Raw genomic sequence first — 21341 nt, 5'->3', positions numbered from 1 at the left:
CAACGATTTCCGGGACACTGAAACACCGGGGTGCACGAAATTTGGTGGGCATGTAGCCTTACTAGATTAGCGTGGAACCACTGATTTTCGTTTTGATCCGTTGCACCCCCGTCGGACTGGACCCGTTTTAAAGAGGGTGGGGCGATTCAGTTTTCTGTGAATAAGGCCAAGGCCAGACTAAGCGGATTTTCATACTTTCCGGAAAGTAACTTGACAAACTGGCCTCCCGGCCAGATAAATCTGCCATTTGGAGCATTACTTTCCGTCAAGGTTAGAATCCCCTCTCCAGAGTGGGAAGGTTGCAATCTACCCTGCTATCAGGGCCTGTCTGGCCGCAAATCGGGTTTGAATCCGCGAATCTGATGACGTAATTATCCCACGTGAACGCTGGAAGCTGTCAAGTAGTCACATACATCTTCCCAATCGCAATAAAAACAAAAAAAATGTAAGTCTTCTGTTCTGTTTATGGCTGGCAAACAACGATCTAAGAAGGGCACGTTTTATTCACTGAGTTACCAAAGCAGTCTTCTTTATGGGGACTAATTTACACTGCACTGAATTACACAACTAATATTACTAGATACATATAATAGTGCACATTACACTAGGCAACATGGATCTCATTCATATCTCATCCAGTCGAAATCTTAGCAGGATTGAACACATCTTTATTACAGCGTATCAACATAAGAACAGAACATAGCTAAATCTCCGCTTAGCATGCTAATCACTACTAATAGCACTAGAAGGTAGCCCAAAATGTGGTATTTAATACACACGATCTATCACAGTAGCAACTTCATGAAAACCCTTACTTTCATTAGGTATGCACATAATGCATCACATACAGGTCGAACAATGATGATTTAAGCATAGGAAATGTATAAGGCACAGTATGGTCAACTACTTGGCGACAAACTGAACTGTCACCAACTTAACTAGTTGTAACTTGTCGTCTTCTTCTACGAGTCTTCTTCTCCATTTCTGGTAGCACCCTGCACAGCGCCACCAACAGGCCTTGCATATGTACTACAGCATATTCACCAGTTTCAATGGGTGTGTGTGGCCGTAGAACAGCGCAGCACAGCTTTGTCTGGCCGCGATTGACTAACCCCGAATACGTTCCGGAAAGTATGAAAATCCGCTTAGTCAAAAACCGTAGGGCTTAGGAGACCACATTTTTTTTGTATGCTGGTCTTAAGAGGCACACAGACACACACACACACACACACACACACACAGACACAAACACACACACACACACACACACACACACACACACACACTCAAGTACACACACACTTGGTCAAACTGGCCACTGCCAAACTAAGCCGATTTTCATACTTTCCGGAACGGATTCGGGGTTAGTCAATCGCGGCCAGACAAAGCTGTGCTGCGCTGTGCTGCGCTGTGCTGCGCTGTGCTGCGGCCACACACACCCATTGAAACTGGTGAATCTGCTGTAATACATAATCAAGGCCTGTTAGTGGCGCTGTGAAGGGTGTTACTGGAAACGGAGAAGAAGACTCGTAGAAGAAGACGACAACTAGTTAAGTTAGTGTTAGAGTTAGAGTTAGAGTTTGTCGCCAAGTAGTTGACCATACTGTGCCTTATACATTTCCAATGCTTAAATCATCATTGTTCGACCTGTATGTGATGCATTATGTGCATACCTAATCGAAGTAAGGGTTTTCATGAAGTTGCTACTGTGAGATCGTGTATTAAATACCACATGTTGGGCTACCTTCTAGTGCTATTAGTAGTGATTAGCATGCTAAGCGGAGATTTAGCTATGTTCTGTTCTTATGTTGATACGCTGTAATAAAGATGTGTTCAATCCTGCTAAGATTTCGACTGGATGAGATATGAATGAGATCCATGTTGCCTAGTGTAATGTCCACTATTATATGTATCTAGTAATATTAGTTGAGTTATTGCTACACAATAACAATTACACATGTTAATGTAATTCAGTGCAGTGCTAATTAGTCCCCATAAAGAAGACTGCTTTGGTAACTCAGTGAATAATACGTGCCCTTCTTAGATTGTTGTTTGCCAGCAATAAACAGAACAGGAGACTTACATTTTTTTGTTTTTATTGCGATTGGGAAGATGAACGTGACTACTTGACAGCTTCCAGCGTTCACGTGGGATAATTACGTCATCAGATTTGCGGATTCAAACCCGATTTGCGGTCAGACAGGCTCTGATAGCAGGGTAGATTGCAACCTTCCCACTCTGGAGAGGGGATTCTAACCTTGACGGTAAGAGACGCTCCAAATGACAGATTTGTCTGGCCGGGAGGCCAGTTTGTCAAGGTTCCGTTCCGGAAAATCGGCTTAGTGTGGCAGTGGCCTCACACATACTTTCCCAATCTTTCTGTATCACCCATAATTCTCCCACTCTTTCTTAAGCACCCTCCCTCTCTCTCTCTCACACACACACACACACACACACAGACCCGTACATACACTCAACTAGTTACTTTCCAACCTTCTCCCAGCCATACTGATCCACTAGTTAATGTACACTGAGGGAGTGGTGAAGCAGAGAGACTAAGGCCACTGCCAGACTAAGCCGATTTTCATACTTTCCGGAACGAATTCGGGGTTAGTCAATCGCGGCCAGACAAAGCTGTGCTGCGCTGTGCTGCGCTGTGCTGCGGCCACACACACCCATTGAAACTGGTGAATCTCCTGTAGTACATATGCAAGGCCTGTTTGTGGCGCTGTGAAGGGTGCTACCGGAAATGGAGAAGAAGACTCGGAGAAGAAGACGACGATAAGTTACAACTAGTTAAGTTAGTGACAGTTCAGTTTGTCGCCAAGTTGACCATACTGTGCCTTATACATTTCCTATGCTTAAATCATCATTGTTCGCCCTGTATGTGATGCATTATGTGCATACCTAATGAAAGTAAGGGTTTTCATGAAGTTGCTACTGTGATAGATCGTGTGTATTAAATACCACATTTTGGGCTACCTTCTAGTGCTATTAGTAGTGATTAGCATGCTAAGCGGAGATTTAGCTATGTTCTGTTCTTATGTTGATACGCTGTAATAAAGATGTGTTCAATCCTGCTAAGATTTCGACTGGATGAGATATGAATGAGATCCATGTTGCCTAGTGTAATGTCCACTATTATATGTATCTAGTAATATTAGTTGTGTAATTCAGTGCAGTGCAAATTAGTCCCCATAAAGAAGACTGCTTTGGTAACTCAGTGAATAAAACGTGCCCTTCTTAGATCGTTGTTTGCCAGCCATAAACAGAACAGAAGACTAACAGTTTTTTTGTTTTTATTGCGATTGGGAATATGTACGTGACTACTTGACAGCTTCCAGCGTTCACGTGGGATAATTACGTCATCAGATTCGCGGATTCAAACACGATTTGCGGTCAGACAGGCCCTGATAGCAGGGTAGATTGCAACCTTCCCACTCTGGAGAGGGGATTCTAACCTTGACGGTAAGTGACGCTCCAAATGGCAGATTTGTCTGGCCGGGAGGCCAGTTTGTCAAGGTTACGTTCCGGAAAGTATGAAAATCGGCTTAGTCTGGCAGTGGCCTAACACACAGCACTTCTTAAGGAGGTTCAAGTGGAAATGATGGGAATGACCCGCAATTACAAACTCCTTTTCTAGGAAACTGATAAATCTCTGTGACAGAGCAAGAAAACAGAAGGGCAAGAAGGTGAGCAATGCTACGGAGATGCAAGTGGCTGCGCACCAGTGCAACACAATGCACTCGTGTAAGTGAGGCCCCTGCTGCACGTGTTGTTTCTGTCTTCTTCACTCTTTCAAACCTCTTCCTTTTTCCAGGCCTCAAGGGAAATACTACCTGATCGCATATGCTTATTAAGTATATAAACCTATAAACCGCCTACCTGTTTTGTCTGCAGCGGTAAAGTTTCCAGCTCAACCTGTACAGTGAGCTGTGTCTGAATCGCAAGGAACTGCCAGGTCTCTGGGTGGGACCATTCACACAACTGAGGCAGTAATCCCTGGGAATGAAGACTGACACATTAATCTCTCTCACGTTTTAGGTCTCTCATCTGCCTACAGTTGACTGTTGTCTATCCACTGGTTGATGTATGTCATGAAACCAGCAACACAGGTCAATGCTTTAACCGCAATTATAATTTTGTAGATCTCTAATGCCTAGGCATTTCAAGGTATGTTTAAGATGCCACAGTATCAATAGAAAAGGAAGCAAGACACAATCATTATTAGCTTAAAAATGCAGGTGTTTTTGGATAATTCACATACTGTTGGCAGATCAAAAAAGGACTTAACAGAGCAAGGAAAATTGGTGAAGGGAACATTTTAAGTTTTGTGTATTTCCATTTCCAATATGCATTTCAGTGTGGGTGCTGTAGGTATGACCAAACACCAAAGATTATTGCAGATCCAGGGATGGCTGTAAACTATAAGGTCAGACATCAAACTAATAAAAGAATTCCTCTTACACAACCAACACGAGCTCAAGTCTCAGCATGACTGCTCGGAAGAAAAAGAAAAGAAAGGGGAATAAGCCAGAAGAAGTAAAATTAGAAAAGAGAGAGAAAGCAGGGCCAATAGGAAGGCTGTACTCTGTAACTTCCTCCTGTACCTACTCCTATTGTTCTTACCCAGTGATTAGGAACAGATGTGCCGCAGAGAGAGAACCCGATCTGAGAACTGTACCAAAGCACAGAGAACAACTGTGTTGTGTGTTTCACTGCATAGTATGGTCTAGTGCCCCCAGTGAAGTCTGTGGTGTGATCATAATGTGTTTAGTGATAAAAGGTGATAAAGGGTTAAGTGAAACTCATATATGATATCATAACGGAGGGAAACTGCTGCAGAGGCACTGTTTGTTTAGCACTCCCCCCGACACTTCCCTCTCATTAACACACACACACACACACACACACACACACACACACACACACACACACACACACACACACACACACACACACACACACACACACACACACCCACATAGACATACATAAACACACTCAGACACACATACACACACACACACACACACACACACACACATATCCACACACAGATGTATGTCTTCAGACACAAACGGCACACACACTGAACCTGAGTACCAGGGCCCCTCTGAGCTGCATACTCAGTCCCCTCCTGTACTCCCTGTACACGCAGGACTCTGTGGCAACCCACAGTTCCAACGTTATCCTTAAGTTTGCGGACGACACTACCATCCTGGGTCTCATCTCTAACAAAGATGAGACCGCTTATAGAGAGGAGGTAAGGGGCTTGGCAACATGATGCCAAGACAAGAACCTGTCTCTCAACGTCTGCAAGACTAAGGATATGATTGTGGACTTCAGGAAGTGGCAGAGGGGGGGTCACGACCCCATACCCATCGACGGAGATGTCTTGGAGAGAGTCTCCGACTTCAAATTCCTCAGTGTGTTCATCAAAGATGACCTTACCAAGTCCAGGCAAGCGACTCGGCGGTCAAAACTGCCCAAAAGTGCCTATACTTCCTGAGGAGAAGTTTGGCATGACAAACTTATACAGATGTACCAGGGAGAGCGTCCTCTCAGGCTGCATTGTGTGTGTCATCACCATGTACATTCTACTCCCCCACCCATACAGCTCACTTACCTTACTTACTACATATATATTTATGTTATTTAATTTAATATTCCCCACTCCTACACCCTGTAAACTGCTGCTAGCCTTTCATTTAAATTTAAATTGTTACTATGTTATATTTTAATTTTTTTAATCTTTTACATCCTTCTACTGCGTAGATGTTGCCTGCCAGGTCACAAGAATTTCACTGCTCCGATGACGCTAGGCTATGTATAAAAAAACGCTTTGACTTTGACTTTGACAAGGTAAACACACACATAAACACGCTAACACACACAGTAAGTGACTGTGGACAGGCACACTCCACATCCCCACTCCCCCCACTACCAGACAGCCCCTTTAGGTCTTTCTTAGGTCTTTCTGCTCTGCTGTTTCTCCTCAACACCTCTGGGGAGATATCAGAGACTGGGCTTGTAACTGTTTAGATTTTGTTTTGTTTATCTTTGTTCAAGTTTTGTTTGTGGTGATTATTTTCGTTTTGATAAGTTTGTTTTACCTTTTGTCTGTCTCATGATTGGGTTTAGTTTCGTAGGAAGTGAGGTCATGGGGGTCAGGGGTCACACACACCTTAATTATGGTAGCATACATTGCACCTGACTAGACCTGAGACGCCGGCTCGCGGTCATGGTAGTATACCGCTGAGCCCAAGCTGATGAGTGTGATTACGTTTACCTTGCCTCATTTCCCCTCTCAATCGTTATGCAGCCAACGAGGTATGTTTGTCTATTTATGACGCTTTATTTCTTTGATTTCTTTGGGTTTGATTGTTTGGTTTGATTGTCTGTTGATTGTGTTTTTACTGCTTTTAACCAGTTCGAAGTTGGATTTCAAATGAATTAAAGAGAGAAATAAATCCATCAGTAAATAAAGAACTTTGGCCTAGCGTGTTTCCTGGATAGGAGTGGAGGGGAGTGATAGGGCTCCTCTCTCCTCCTGCCTCCCCCACACTCAATTCTGTTTGAGAACGATTCTGTCCGCTCTCTCAGTGCCCACAGTTTCTACAAAACTGACCACAAACTTTGCATACCCCAAAAACATTTAGATTGCAGATGTGCCATCTCTGAAGGCCACAAACTTTCAAAAACCCATGCTACAAAAATGTGCTCCCATAAAACCAGTGGCGGTTTTACATCGAATTGCGCCCCGGGCGAGACCCCCTCCAAGCGCAGACGCTTTTGTCCAAAGCAACGTACAAGGGAGAGAACAGTCACCGTTTGGATAAGTAAATGCAGTCAGTGGTCTCCTTACACCAATTCATCTTGCCCTTGGGGACCACATATTCGTTGTGTATTACCTTTTTGTATTAGCCATTTCATACAATTCTGAAAAACTAAAACGTGCAGGAATTATAGGCCTGTAATTATTATGTTATGAATGTGCGTTATTTTGAAGAAAGTCGATGTTGTTCAGTGTGCTTGTTGTGCAACACAGTTGCAGTGCCCATACATGAACCCCCATCCTGAATCAATTACAGACGATGACATTGAGGTGTTGTAAGACATTACTCACGAGAAAGCACTGGGAACACAGAGAAGAAGAATCTTCCTTTGATGGACGATCTGAGGAGGTCAGAATGGGTTAGAGAGCCTGGTTGCCTTTGTTTCACCCTAAATCATGACCCCTTCTCCACCTCTTGACCCAAATGACAGACGTGCCGCAGAGAGAGGACCCTGATCTGAGAAATCTATCAAAGCGACAGAGAACAACTGTGTATGTGTAAGTACAGTTCAGATAGAGTGTACGTAGAGTGTACACAGTAGTACTGCATAGGATGTCTAATGCAGGGGTTTTCAACCAGCTGGTCCGTTGCCCGACACTCTTGAATATCATGAAAAATATCGAAGAAATTTCACTGACAATTTCTACAGTCGGAATATGTGCGAGGGAGGGGGCATGGCGACGGCGGTTATTGATCTACCCTGATAACTGCACATTTTTAAGTGTTATAGGCAGAATATCTATGCGGGGGGAGAGGTGTGGCGGCGGCTGGCAATGTACCCTGATAATTTCACATATTTTAGTGTTATAGGCAGAATATCTGCGCGGGGAGGCGTGGTGTCGGCGGTAACAAACACACATGCGTGTGCAGGCACATCAGTGGGCCGCAAATTACTTTTTAGTCGGAATGGTGGTCCCTGGGACAAAACCAGTTGAGAACCCAATGCCCCCAGTGAAGTCTGTGGTGTGAGAATAATGTGTTAAGTGATAAAAGGTTAAGTGATAAAGGGTTAAGTGAAACTCAGTTCTCACTTGTTCCTCCTCCGGGAATGTCATCATAAAGGGGGGCAACTGCTGCAGAGGCACTGTTTGTTTAGCACTCCCCCCGACACTTCCCTCTCATTAACCCCCAACCCCCCCCCCCCCACACACACACACACACAAACACACACACATACACACACACACACACACACACACACACACACACACACACACACGCACATACACACACACAAACACATGCAGACACAAGTGCAGACACATATACACACACACAGACACACAGACACACAGACAAACACACACACACACACACACACACACACACACAATTGCCATACAGTATACAAAAACATACAGACAAGCAGACTCACATCCCCACTTTCCCCACTGCAGACAGCCCCTTTAGTGGACCTCTTAGAGTTCTTTCTGCTCTGCTGTTTCTCCTCAACACCTCTGGGGAGATATCAGAGACTGGGCTCCTCTCTCCTCCTGCCTCCCCCACACACCATTCTGTTTGAGAACGATTCTGTCCGCTCTCTCAGTGCCCACAGTTTCTACAAAACTGACCACAAACTTTGCATACCTCAAAAACATTTAGATTGCAGATGTGCCAGCTCTGCAGGCCACAAACTCTTTGAAAACGTGCTCCCATACAACATCTACAAAAATGTGCTCCCATACAACATCTATACCTGCAAAGCTCTTTAACTCCTTCAACCTTCAACCCAGTCAAGCAATTTTTCATATGTGACAGCTGCCTGAGAGTCCTCTAACTTGACCCCTGAACTGCTCCGACCTCCAACCTTCTCCTTGTGCTACATTCCTTCCCTCACATTCTTTTGCGCCCATTTCATCCACACCCTGACCAAAATTTCCGGAAGCTAAACAGAAAAAATCATGAAAAATGCATGAAACAGTGAGTGTCTGCTTTCAAGTGTAATAACTGTTACAGGCTGGTATCTGTTCAGTGTGCTTGTTGTGCAACACAGTTGAAGTGTCCACACATGAACCCACATCCTGAGTCAATTATAGACGATGACATTGAGGTGTTGTAAGACATTACTCACGGGAAAGCACTGGGAACACAGAGAAGAAGAATCTTCCTTTGATGGACGATCTGAGTAGGTCAGAATGGGTTAGAGAGCCTGGTTGCCTTTGTTTCATCCTAAATCATGACCCCCTCTCCACCTCCTGACCACCCCACCCTCCTACCCACCCCCAAAAGTCTCACCCTCTCCACAGTCTAAGAGCACACTTTTGGATGGGACTCTTCAGAGTGGGACAGCCCCATACCCTCGGTCCAAACCACCTTTCTGTGGCCTCAAGACAGCTGTAACGCAGACGTCTGTGTGGGCTCTTCCTGCGACCACAGAGAAATTCCCCAGTGTCTGGCCCTTAGATCCCCCTCCAGGACTCTAGTGCTCAAGCCAATCCCTCCCCCGGGATGAGGCTCGGTGAGCCCTTTACCACCGCTGGCCTGCCATGATATATGACATACTCATGGCTGTGTAGTCTGTCTAATGTTACTGGGCCTGGCTGGACCATGCTTGGTCATTTGGAATTGAGTAAGTTAAACGTTTTTGAACTCTAAACGCTTGTATTAACATTTGACCCATAGCCAACACCGGCAAGTACAAATATATGACAAGTTACAGAGCTATCCACCAATTCATCTTAATGATACGGCATTTAGAGGATACGACACATTTTCACACTATTTTTCCAACATATCAAAATGGGCATGCCTGTGTGTGTATGTAGACATATTGACACACACTCACACACACACGCTGCACACACACACACAAACACACACACACACACACACACTGGTTTGCAAACACTCTTTTTCAAACATATAAAAATGTATATGCGTGTGCATGTGTGTTTATGCGTGTGCAAGTGTGTGTCAGTGTTTGTGTGTATGAATCTATATACATTTTTTTTACAGTTGTTTTTTCTTTCTTTTCCTTTTTGAGCCCACGTGAATCATGGGAAAACATGCCAGCTCTGGACCACAATTTAGGAAATGATTTTATCCATGCATTACAAAACACTCAAGATATGATTCATAATCGGGTCATTTCCATTGTTGCACACTGATATAATGTGAGAGAGCGTATGATAAACCGAAACAGTGTCCAAACATTTCTGTGAAACTGCTACTCCACTAATCATGGTGTATGAAAGTCAAATACCCCAAACTGTCAGAGTTCATCAGAATCCTGCACACACATACAGTATGTGGGTGATTAGAACACCATTAAGGCAGTGGCGGTCCGTGCATTTCACGACTAGGCCTTCAGCGATGTCCTACACGATGTTAAACTGAGTGAATCCACCTCCTAATACCATCATTATGACGCCATGGCTCTCTAACCATTAAATTTATACAGAAAGGCAGTATAAGTGAGCATTGCATCACCTTAACATAGTCGAGTACAACAGACTTTATTAATATTTCCGGAGCATTTCAAATCAATACACCCGTATTAACAATACATTAAGAGTAGTAAACTCTAAGTTATATGATCGCTTGGATATTACTGTCACAACTTAAAAATAAAAGGAAATTTTCAGGGATTAGTCTACAAAGTTTTATTAAGTCCACCAAAAGTAGCCTTTGTGACTCAATGTGAGGTTTAACAAGTTTAACAAGTAACATCGCATTGTCCCACCTGCAAAGCAGTTTCATTAAACTTCCCATCCTCACGATATCCAGTTTTTCTTGAAAGTTCCGTCTTGAAAATGGCGTTGTAATTGTATCAAAAACTGGAATTATCAAGTTTGTGTAAACTAATTTATTTGAGTTGGTTAATGTAATTATATTTAGTCTTACCAATTGAAACAACTAGAAGAATAAGCATTGAAACCGATGTACGTCGTTTTAGCCAGCTAAACTGAGCACTGAAGCACTGCACCGGTCTGCCTCAGTATCCAATCAAAGGACGTTTACGTGTCACGTTCAACGCGAGGAAAGAACTCTTCCGGGCCTTCTAGAAGGCCCAGTGTCGCCAACTCGAAATCTGATTGGTTGTCACAACTGTCTGTTTCAGTTCATTCAACTTAAATGAACTGAAACAGCAAGTTGTGATAGCCAATCAGATGTACACGGGCCTTCAATGTGAATTCTGAAGGCCTCAGGGAAGATTTCTGTTCTCGGGGAAGATTTCAAGGAGCGTGGCAACACATGATAGCGGAAATATGATTGGATGAAAGCTCTAACATAAATGAACAACGCTGGAAGCATGAAATGAAGATAATGGACTATGGGGAATCATTTAATACATATTTATGAAAAGAAAATATTAAAATTAAATTTATTTTATTACATTTATTTTCTGATGATGTTTAGGCCAGCAGAGAAGGCCTTGAAGGCCCTGACGGACCGCCACTGCATTAAGGGCACTGCAGTTCATCCTCGTCAGACGGTTTACCCTCATCAAGTTCATCCTCGTCAGACGGTTTACCCTCATCTGTTGCATTTGGCCTCTGAAAAAAGCTTTTAAGGCTAGTCTGCTTGGCCATGTTTGATTCTTCTCACTCAGTTCGCTCCTTGTTTGAAACCGACGGTTTGCGCTTTATTTAAAATGCAGCATATGCGTGTTGTTTAATAACTTTCTAACGGCAGATTAGCCTGTTCCTTTAAAACATAATGAGGGCAGTTCACGTTTGCTTTATAGGCCTAAATATTAGGATTGTTGTCAAATTCAGATTGTTTTTGCGAGACAGGATTTTTAAGAGATCAGACAATTTGACCGGTGAGCTGTAATATTTTCGGACATTTAAATTTTTTTTCGGACAAAGACTGGTAATTACCGGACAACGGAAACGTTGGTGTGTGTGTGTTTGTGTGTGTGTGTGTGTGTGTGTGTGTGTGTGTGTGTGTGTGTGTGTGTGTGTGTGTGTGTGTGTGTCTATGTGTGGCTATGTGTGTCTATGTGTGTTTGTGTGCGTGTTTGTATAGATATCATATGTAGTTAATATTCCACTATAGACTACTCAAAAAGTAAAACAATTCTGCCTGTAAAGCAGTTTTCTGAAAGCAAGTTAATGAATACTTATGGTGACCTGCTTCTTCTATTTCTGTAGCTATAATTATTTTGTTCTCTGAGAGAGTAGAAATACCTGGCTCTTAGACTCTCTGGGTTCTGTGATCAATCACTAACATTTAAACAAAGTCAATTCCTGTTAACCAGAAAATTACCCATGCTAATTCCTGATTGCCACAGACAGGCTTGAATTCTTCTGACTAACTAAAATAAACATCCTGTGCTGGGAGCAATTGCATCCCTGACTGTCAGATGTTCGAGAGAGACTCTTTCTTTTGTTCTTGGGTTGTTATCCATTTCCCGTCTACTTGTTTGAATGTATGTATCAAATAAAATGCATAGAGGGCAAGAGAGCTTATGTGTTCAAGTCAGCAAGTTACCTAACACTATGTCCACATCAGCAGTGTGCTTGAGTGTTCACTTTTAATAGTACTTTCCCTTAATGAACCACACTCAGTACTGAGGCAAACCAAACACACAGCATCTTTAGATAAAATGAACAAAACATTCCCCAAGGGAAACAAATTGTAATTGTTGTTGGAGCCAAAAGAGCAGGCTGTGGATTTGCTGGGAACGGTCTGTTGAAAAGTTACGCAATAACCTTGGCAATGATCATCGTGCATGTTGCAACAGTGCAGACAGTCTACTGGGGGGCCCCCTGAGCTGCAAGAAGACCTCTGGCTTGGGAGACATACGTCTGAGTGATTGGTGGGGTACAGGTTGTACTCCCTTAAGATGCCTTTGAGAACCTACCTTCACTTGATGTTATAAATTGCAGACTAGGCACATTGCTGAAAGATGTGCAGGAGTGGTTGACACTCCAAAAAAAAGAAAATCTCTTGAGTCTTAAGAACATAATGTTCACCATTTGTTTTACAGAATACAGAACAGGAAAGCAATTGGTTTTGTTGATTTCTTTTATGAGCCCATAACTTCACTCTTTTACATGGCAAGAAAAAACAGACACATCCCAGGATCTGGCAACGTCCCTCCACTAGTGCAGAAAGGGGGGTGCCGAGGGGTATCCACTAGTGCAGAAAGGGGGGTGCAGAGCTGACTATGGCTCAGATCTGGTTCGGATTCGAGACACAACAGCCGGATCCGAATCAGAGCAAATCGCCACTCTTCTTGGATATCCCATCTCAAGTTTCTCTCCACAAAATACTTATCGTACAGGAACTCTCCTCAATTCACCTCCACAACACAAAGACAGGACTCTTTGCCAAGATATGGGCTGTAAAGGACACCGATGATATTGCTCAATTCATATTGTTTTCTTTGGCAAGCCTCATGCCTGGCAGTCTTTCTTTTTCTCTGACAGCCACCCAGATGACAGGAATCGAGAGTTGCATAACACTGGACCCATGATCTAGTTTCTAACACGCACAGACACACACACACACACACACACACACACACACACACACACACACACAAACGCGCGCACACACACACACACACACACCCACACACACACAAATTGGTGAATGTCTTACCAGTATTGGTAACTTGCAGCACTAAGTGTGGTTAGGCTCTCTTTGAAGGTTAGGTAATCGCCATAAATCTTTCTCAGGATCAGAAATTAGCAATTTATAAAATGATATGGTATGTCTTCCAATTTAGTTTCGACTTTTCAATTCATTTACATTTAGCAGTCGCTTTTGTCTTGAACTTACCTAATGCGAGCAGCTACAGGCAGCCAGTGGAGCTCAAAGAGTAGCGGGGTGACATGCCCTCTTTAGTTGGTTGAACACCAGAAAAAATAATGAGCTACTGGATGCAATGTAACTAAGAACATAGTTAAACACACAATCAAAAAAACATGCAAAGGTTGGCTGAACTGATACACGCAGAAGACAAATGCCTACCCACACTCTTTCAAACAAACTCATGAACACATGCATACACATAACCTTGAAGACCTTACTGGTGTTTGAGTCACACCCATCAATCCAATATCTGTACATTTCCATTCATCCACAGGAGGTGAGATAGTTTTGCTCCAACTACTGTAGCTGCTGTGCATTGCAATCTCTAACCTCACAGACTCCACACATACGCACAGACACACACAGACACACACACACACACAGACACACACACACACACACACACACACACACACACACACACACACACACAGACACACACACACACATAGACACACACACACACACACACACACACACACACACACACACACACACACACAGACACACACACACACACACACACACACACACACGCACACACATCAACACCCATGGGCCAGAACCAGAGTAACCCACTGACTGGCCCTCTAATCACCCACATACTGTATGTGTGTGCAGGATTCTGATGAACTCTGACAGTTTGGGGTATTTGACTTTCATACACCATGATTAGTGGAGTAACAGTTTCACAGAAATGTTTGGACACTGTTTCGGTTTATCATACGCTCTCTCACATTATATCAGTGTGCAACAATGGATATGACCCGATTATGAATCATATCTTGAGTGTTTTGTAATGCATGTGTAGCGAGACGCATGGGCTGAGCCCTTCTTAATGACTATGACCGTGACCACCAATGGCGTGCCTCACCGTACTATTTATTTTGAGGTAGCATTTTGTCGGGAAGCGCCGGAATTGCTCTGCTGGTTACTTCCTGTTACACACACACACACACACACACACACACACACACACACACGCTGCGCACACATTGGCAATTTTCGAGTCTATACGGGAGGGAATGTTTTGTGCTTTCACACTCTTTGTGACACACAACACCATGTTTTTTTTTCTTCTTTTCCTCCATTTCCTTTTTGAGCCCACATGCATCATTGGAGAACATGCCAGCTCTGGACAACAAATGAGGAAATTATTTTATCAATGTATTACAAATCACTCAAGATATGATTCATATTCGGGTCAATTCCATTGTTGTACACTGAGATAATGTGAGAGGGCGTATGATTAACCACAGCAGTGTTTAAACACTTCTGGGAAACTGCTACTCAACTAATCATGGGGCGTGTGTGTGTGTGTGTGTGTGTGTGTGTGTGTGTGTGTGTGTGTGTGTGTGTGTGTGTGTGTGTGTGTGTGTGTGTGTGTGTGTGTGTCTATGTGTGTGTCTGTGTGTGTGTGTGTGTGTGTGTGTGTGTGTGTGTGTCTGCGTCTGTGTTTCTGAGTGTGTGTGTTTGAATAAGTGTGTGCATTGTGTGTGTGTGTTTGTCTAAGTGTGTGTATTTGAGCTTTCATGAAGTTGCATGCCCCCGTGATGTAAGCCTGTGCAATGTGGTGGTAGGTTGGTTGCACACAACTGCTTTGCTGTGATTCAGAATCCAGTGTTCAAGATCTTGTCAGGTCATGTAGGATATTCAGATCCCATGCCACTTGCACTCAAAACGAATTCCTTCTTGAATGCCAAAGTGTGAAAAAATACCCAAATCTCTCTGCTCTATTCTTTCGCCCCACACGCCCCTTTTTCTCTGATGGTTTAATCGAAGATGTGACGCGAATAGTCAAGGAGTGGTTGTTCACTGGTACAATGACTGCCAAAGTCCACAGCTGGACTTTATAACACTTTATAAGACGTTAAGCAGAAGCTGTCAGACTATTATACAAATGGCTTCCCAGTCTCTGTGCTGCATGTGTTCATCTGTGTGCATTGTCCAATGGAAGTTGCTCAATGCCATCAAACCGATGGGACGTCAGTTTCATCTGTTTTGGCTCTGCTGTCGTTCTTTAAATGTCTGAATTATGAAATCGTACATGTCCTCACAAGTTTGAAGAAGGCAATCAAAAGCTGTAATGTAAAATTCTAGTGTAAATTCTAATTAGCATTATCTTTAGAAGACGAAACTGCTTTGCCAGTACTGTTCAGACGGAGTGGCGCTAGAGTTTGCCATCAGGTCAACCATGTGTTGATTTAGCTAATTCATCAACCAGCTTAGTTTTAGGATATGAAATCTCCTGTATGTGTTCTCAATCTCAGCACTTCTCTTTCAACTATTCCATGTAGCAAGCTTTTATTTGTTGCCAACCTTGCTGTCGGTGGTGTTTGCAGGGCTTTGCAGTCAGCTCACTCGTTTTAGAACCAAACACATTACTGTTGCTTTAAATTAACTTATTTCCATAATCCTTAAAAGGAGATTTTCGATTGAAAATTAACTGAGCCTCCCAGAGAACCATTGAAATAACATTACCCAGGCTCCATAAAGATATTAAGAATATCAAGAACATTCAAAGCCTCTCTCACAGTGTTGTTTTGCCACTGGCAGTGTTCCACCTTCTGACTACAGGGCCTGTCACCCATCTGTTCTGAATAAACAGAATGATAGAAGAATCTGTGGGAAAAAGACACTGGCAGTGGTCTGTGTGTGTGTGTGTGTGTGTGTGTGTGTGTGTGTGTGTGTGTGTGTGTGTCTGTTGTGTGTGTGTGTGTGTGTGTGTGTGTGTGTGTGTGTGTGTGTGTGTGTGTGTGTGAGTGTTCATGTGTGTGTGTGTGTCTCCGTGTGTGTGTGTGTGTGTGTTTCTCCATGTGTGTGTGTCTCCATGTGTCCTGAAATGTCTACCAGACGCCAGCAGTGTGAGAAGTCCATAGCCTGGGTGGCTGTGGTCCCTTATTATGTTCCGTGCTTTTCTAAGGCAGCTCGTGTGGTAGATACCTTGCACGGAAGGGAGATGGCAGCCGGTGATATGCTCCGCTGTCTTCACCACCCTCTGCAGGGCCTTGTAAACAGCAGCAAAGCAGCTACCATACCAGGCTGGGATGCAGCCTGAGAGGACGCTCTCACTGGTGCATCTGTAAAAGTTTGTCAGTGTTTTTGCAGATGTGCCAAACTTCTTGTGTCTCCACAGGAAGTATAGACGCTTTTGGGCAGTTTTGACCGCCTGCTTGCCTGGACCAGGTAAGGTCATCTTTGATGAACCCACCAAGGATCTCCACTACAGCTCCGTCGACGTGTATAGGGTCCTGACCCCCCCTCAGCCGCTTCCTGAAGTCCACGGTCATCTCTTTAGTCATGCAGACGTTGAGAGACAGGTTGTTGTCTTGGCACCATGTTACCAAGCCCCTTACCCAGTGGCGGTGCGTCAATAGTGGCCGCGAGGGCACCGCCCCACTTAACATTTTGTGATGACAATACGTCAAAAGACATGACAAAAAACATTACATACCAAATAATTAAAATAAGAAATGTACCGTGTTTGCGCATTAAATGTGTGTGGGGGACCGTAAGCCCCTGTCAACAACCACTAAAATGTGTCCGAACATAATAAATTGCCATTTGTCAGTACTGAGAAAAGACCCTCCTCCCTGGGTGGGAGCCGGCCTTATTGAAGTCTATGGCAGGTCTCTAACTTTGAGGGACAGCTTCTCATTGGCGATTGAAAATTCGATCCTCTAAAAAACAGCATGAAGCTAAACTTCTTTGGAAAACTGAGTATTGAAGAGCAGTTGGACGAAGGGTACCGAATTGGCATTTGAAAACATGTAGTATCATCCAGTGTTTCTGAATCTATTCTTATCTAAACCTCTAGTATCATCCAGTGTTTCTGAATCTATTCTGCTCTAAACCTCAAGTATCATCCAGTCTTTCTCACTCTATTCTGCTCTTAACCTCTACAACCTCTACAAGTGTTTTTTTTGAATAAACTCTGTTTTAAACTTCTTGTACCCAATGTGGTAACACTTTATAATAATCCTCCTTAACAAACCGTTTATGAAGCATTTGTTCATAGTTGTTTCAGCATTCACAAATCGTTATCCCAAAATGTACAAACGTTAGTAATGTATTTGTAAATGAGTAGTAATGTATTTATGAACCTGTTTTCTAATGATCTAGAGTTTTTTATAAAGACATTAGTAAGCGATTTGTAAATGAGTATTAATGTATTTACAAACATGTTTGAAATGTTTTTGTAATGATCTATAATATCATATATAACTACTCAAAACCTCTAGTATCCAATGTTTCTGAATCTAGTCTACTCTAAACCTCTAGTACCCTATGTTTAAACCTCTGAAACCCAACCTTATGTTTCTTAAACCATTCTGCTCTGTTGAGAGTTGTTAATGGACAGTGTTGAGCGCTGTGTTTTCATGAAATATATCTTTGTTTTTTATTTTATATTCTACTCAAACCTCTCTTGTGTGTTTTTTTCTAATTGTGGAGTGCTACTTAACCCCTTAACCCACTTAATAGCCTCTTAATCTGGAGGTGCAGGTGTTTGTGTGTGTGTGTGTATGTGTGTGTGTGTGTGTGTGTGTGTGTGTGTGTGTGTGTGTGTGTGTGTGTGTGTATCTCTGTGTGTGTGTGTGTGCATGTGTCTGTGTGTGGACTCTTCTGGTGGCAGTGTGCTTTACCCATGGACATTATTTGTTGACCCCAAACATGTCACAACAGCCAGTCTACACCCAAGGCTACAAATCGGCCCGTATGAAGACAGAGTGCATCCTTTAGGCTGGGGCCCTCAGCTGTGGCCCTCATCCGTGGCCTAGCATGACTGCAAGGCTGTTTGGCACGACTTCAAAACACCTGCGGGAGTCATGACTGATGAGGGATGAATGAAGGGAATCTGCCCAGACAGGTTTATGGCCAACTTTCACCTGATCCTTATCTCTCACTTATTCACTTGCCGCCGTGTCATCTTCGCCAGAGTTTGTCAGGTGCGTTTAGTGCTTGTGAGTTTACACCTGTGTGCCTTTAATAATTGAGTCACTTCAATGTTTTAGAGAAATGAAAGCCAATCTCCGTTATAGCTGAACAGCTGAACATTGCTAACACAATGAGTATTGAAATCTGTTTACTTGCCAAGCGTCAACAAGAACTTTCTCTGGCTGAAGAGATGGCACGAGTGTGTAGATTAGATATAGCTAAGTCTTCATCAACATAGCACTATGAACCACAAACGATTTTTCTTTTAAAAAAAAATTCTAAAAACCTTAGGAAGTTAGATTCATAGTGCAGATGTGTTGATCACTGAGACACCACGGCTGTCGTTATTTATGTTCGTTGCTGATACGACGAAATATAAATATACGTTTATGTTGCATTGCATGAGTAGCATAAACCTTCACTGAGTGAAAGGAATGGAGTTGAAAGTAAATCTGACTAATGTGACTGATGACTCATGGATTATTTTATTGACCCTGGTCACTGAAAGGTTACTGCCTCCCTTTTCCTTTATGTGTGTAAAATCATAGCTTGATTAGGTGTAAAAGATAACTGGACAGTTTCCGTGATTTCGCAAATAGCTGCACTGAGCCCTATTATGTAAATGTCTAAAAACCTCGTTCATTATTCTAAACAATTTGGCTCATGGATACTGATCAAATTTGACTCTTCAGTTCCAATGTACCCCTATCTTTACGTTTTACAAAGATACATTTGCATATATTTTTCCTACTTTTTGAACCATGGATCTCTGACTTGTGCTACAGTTATTTTCTATTTCTTAGAGTTTACAGTAAAGTCAAACATTGCAACAGCGCCCCCTTGTGATAATAGATAAAGGACTTGGCCTACCCTAGGAGAGAATGAGAAAAAAAAATAAGAATCACGTGGATAACAATCCTTATCATATCCGGGGCTGGGCAGGATGTTTCTCGAGGAATGGAAAGTTTAAGCGTGGGGAAGTCCCTAAGGAAAGGTGTTCGTTCTCTAAATTCCTCTCCCACCTTTGTATCCATTCACAGAAATGGCACACCGCTTGTGAAACACAAGCTTCGCCATTAGATTGACAGGTGTCGACGAAGAATTTTTCTTTTCTGTTTTGCCATTTAAAGGCCATTTAAGGAATAATGGGCCACCCTTAACTGTAAACAAAGTCGTTTCTAAATGTACATCTAAAAGGAACAGATTAATTAATTCGTTTACTTGCCGTTTTCACTGATGTGTTTTCAGTATGGATATTTTCAACATAAGAGTAGTTGTAGCCTGTTCTCATTGAAAGCCAACTTTAACACAGTCTCAATATACTTTGCATCCTGGAGCTTCTGAGAATTACAAAAAAGTATTCATTATTGAGCCACCAGGGGGCGAAAGAGGCACAGAGGTCTCGGGCATAACTCTCAAGCTGTCCAGACAAAGGTTGTGGACCACACTGTTAGAGTATCTATTTTTCTGTGTGCGTGTTTGTGAAACACAGTGTTAAGGATAATACAGAAACATTTGAGCACATCATGATCATTTCAGTGGTCTAATTTGTGAAAACTTGTGAGATCAGGACTGTGTGTCCAGCAGGTGTGAGTGGAACTGTGTTCCAAATTCCAGATCCTGCCACAGATGCTGCTGTTCAAACAAAGATACACTTAAACTTCCAGAGTCAGTGTATCAAGTCCAGCTAAGCCAACTTCAGTCAGCCTCACAGTGCCTCAAACACTGATGTGGCCATTTAAGCCCCCATGCAATTTCATCTTCTATATTAATACTTGCTAAATGCCCTGTGTCCAGTCATGAATTATGTCTCTCTCTCTCTCACACAAAAACACACAAACACACACATGTGGAAACACACACCGTCATACACTCATGCACACACACAAATTAATATTGGCATGTGCTTACACAGAGACAGAGAGAGAAAGGGAGAGAGACAGAGAGAAAGACAAAAATATTCTCCCACACAGGAAGACAAAGATAGATAGACAGAGAGAGAGACAGAGAGACAGAGAGACAGAGAGATCGAGAGACAGAGAGAGAGAGGGAGAGAGAGGCTGCATGCGTCTGAGGAGTTGTCCTAAGACATTCCTTAGTGTTCCGGGAGCAGATGCCAAGCTGTGTTGACGTGCGGTAGCCAATCAGACGCAGGCTGGAAGAGTCCTTTAAGAGCACGGCAGCTTTGCCATTTTCGGTCAAAGCACATGCCAAAGAAGATGAGTCCCGTCCAACGCCCCTCAGCCGAGAACCTCCAGCATCCTGCTGTTTTACACTCACACTGTTACACACACTGTTTTTCACACACACACTGTTTCACACACACACACACACACACACTGTTATACACACACTGTTACACACACACACTGTTTCACACACACACTGTTTCACACACACTGTATCACACACACTGTTTCACACACACACTGTTTCACACACACACTGTTTCACACACACATTGTATCACACACACTGCTTCACACACACACTGTTTCACACACACACTGTTTCACACACACACTGTTTCACACACACTGTTTCAAACACACTGTTACACACACTGTTTCACACACACTGTTTCACACACACACTGTTTCACATACACTGTTTCACACACACTGTTTCACACACACTGTTACACACACTGTTTCACACACACACTGTTTCACACACACACTGTATCACATACACTGTTTCACACACACACTGTATCACATACACTGTTTCACACACACACTGTTTCACACACACACTGTATCACATACACTGTTTCACACACACACACACTGTTTCACACAC

The sequence above is a fragment of the Sprattus sprattus genome (assembly GCF_963457725.1).
Source record: "Sprattus sprattus genome assembly, chromosome: 3".
Classification (NCBI taxonomy): domain Eukaryota; kingdom Metazoa; phylum Chordata; class Actinopteri; order Clupeiformes; family Clupeidae; genus Sprattus; species Sprattus sprattus.
This window is presented reverse-complemented; position numbering follows the sequence as displayed.